Below are 2,405 nucleotides of genomic sequence, written 5' to 3'. Positions count from 1 at the left end.
TATAAAATGTACACCAATCTTTAGCTGTACAAAGATATTAAAATTTTATGAAATTACATTTAAACAGAAGGACATATTTTTATAATTAAATCTAAACTCTCCAAGTAGAAAGGAGGAATACAAAAAAACATTTTGACTTAGCCAGACCCAAAATATGTCCTTCTGTTCAAATGTAATTTCATGAACTTTCTATATCTTTGTGCAGCTGAAGATTGTTCTACATTTTACATATATATATAGAAAAAATATCGGAACTAACAACGGCAGACAGGTTGTAGAAATCGCCTGGTGGTACTCACGGAACATTTACGAAAGGTAAAACTGAGCAGATTTCATACATATTTACAGAATTACAGGTTGGAGAATGCGGTCTGTTAATACAACAATAAGTTTTCTTTTAACAAGCAAATAAGGTAACTCAGATACAGAACACTGTATTATAATGGAATAAATTAACAAGATATGTCTTTAGCAGAGACTAGGAAACCAGCTGTTTTGTTTATTATTTTTTTGTTAGGAACCGTTGTATACTTATTGAAAGAGACTTCGTGATTCCACACAAAAGCGAATTTACTCGTAAGTGTTTAAGAAATATGGCACGACATTAAAGGTTGAGAAATGTCCGTAGATCAAATAGAAAGCGCAATAAAGAAATGGCCAAACGAAAATGATGTGGCGTTGGTTTCGATGTAGACCAGACGACCGATCTGAAACTAATTGTCAGGAGGAAAAGAAGACATGCCAACTGATTAATTTTAGCATTCAATATGGCTGCTACAGATTTGAGTTGAACGGAAGAAAAATAATAGATATAATAGCGATATCTGGGCACCGAGCTAGAAACGTTATGGAGATTAAAATGACCATAATTTCTTTTGTGATATAGAAAATTGGGAAAGCTACCAAAAATATTAAAGACTTGAAAAGAGGCATTTGCATTATGGCTTAGATTTGGTGAATGGCAGCAAAATGTTAATTCTTTATTATTGGAAGCAATCTAAAAGACATTGCTGAAACAAAAATCTTGTGTTTGCAATTTTTACACGTATTATAAATAACAAGAGCATGTGTAAATAGGATTTGGTCTGAATTAATATCATTCTGGCGACAGTTCTGGTGAAACTGAGAGAAATAAAGATATTATAATATGAACTTTCTATGTGAAAGACAACGCAGAGACACTCATTTATCTTAGAGAGCATCAAAGTGGAGACTTGCAACAAAGGACAGAGTGTTTAAGATGATACAATTCCATACCTGTATTTTCTAAGTTCCAATTCCAAAGGTGCTCGTTTGTTTCTATTTGAATGGCATTAATGCTTTTCTATTAATAACTTTTAAATTTCTAGACTATATTATACAATTTAACTTCATCTTCTCTCACATAGGAAGGGTAAATACTTCCATCAAGTTTATTGCATCTATCTACGATGACAGGCCTACTACTTCATGAACACATTATATAATAGGAGTCGACATAGCAGAATGACTACTGTACAAATCAACCGGATACGGAAATATGAACTAAGCGATGGATTACATATCAACATGAAATAATAATATACCAGCGAGGAACTTTCCTAGGAAAGCTCTACCAAATACCATCTGAGAAGGGAAATCTATAAGATGTTGAAAAGCATCATAACCTGTCAGGTAGTGTAATATTACAACGAAGTACGTGATTGTAGGTGTCTTTGTGATACGCGAAAGCCTGTGCTGTTGTATCTATGTAGAGGAACAAAATTGAAGAAAGGTTTGAAGGATTTCAAAGCAGAAGAAAGAGAAAAAAAGTTTAAAAAGGAAAGAAACGAACGTCACAACTTGGTATTAAATTATATGTATGTAATTATTCTTTAAAGAACACGCTAAAATCAAAGTGCGTCGTTCCTGTGACGAAGAATGCTGTGTGTAGTGGTAGGGCATGATAATGATGATGAGGACGACGACGACGCCGACAATTATATCTTTTATGATAATTATGTTGATGATGATGAGGTTTATGATGATGATGATGATTACGATGATGATGATGATTATGATTATGATAATGATGACGATGATGACGGCAAGAAATCTTAACGATGATGATGACAGTAGACGCTGGTGTTGGCGGTGGTTTCTGTAGAAGATGTTGTGGTAATGACTAATGATGATGTTTCTGATGTTGAGCTAAATGGAATTTGTCATCATACCATTGTTACGAGAGTTGATACTGAATGTTAGTACTGACGAGCATGGCTACATCAATAATAGTAGTAGTAGTAGTAGTAGTAGTAGTAGTAGTAGTAGTAGTAGTAGTAGTAGTAGTAGTTATGAAAATGACGAATGGATAACAATAATTTATGAGTTTGTCTATGTATATTTGTGCGCTTGGAAGTAGCTGAATATTTGTGCACGCAAGAGTG

Source organism: Octopus bimaculoides, chromosome 19 (genome assembly GCF_001194135.2).
Source record: "Octopus bimaculoides isolate UCB-OBI-ISO-001 chromosome 19, ASM119413v2, whole genome shotgun sequence".
NCBI lineage: Eukaryota > Metazoa > Mollusca > Cephalopoda > Octopoda > Octopodidae > Octopus > Octopus bimaculoides.
The sequence above is the reverse complement of the archived record's forward strand: the minus strand, read 5'-3'. Positions refer to the sequence as shown.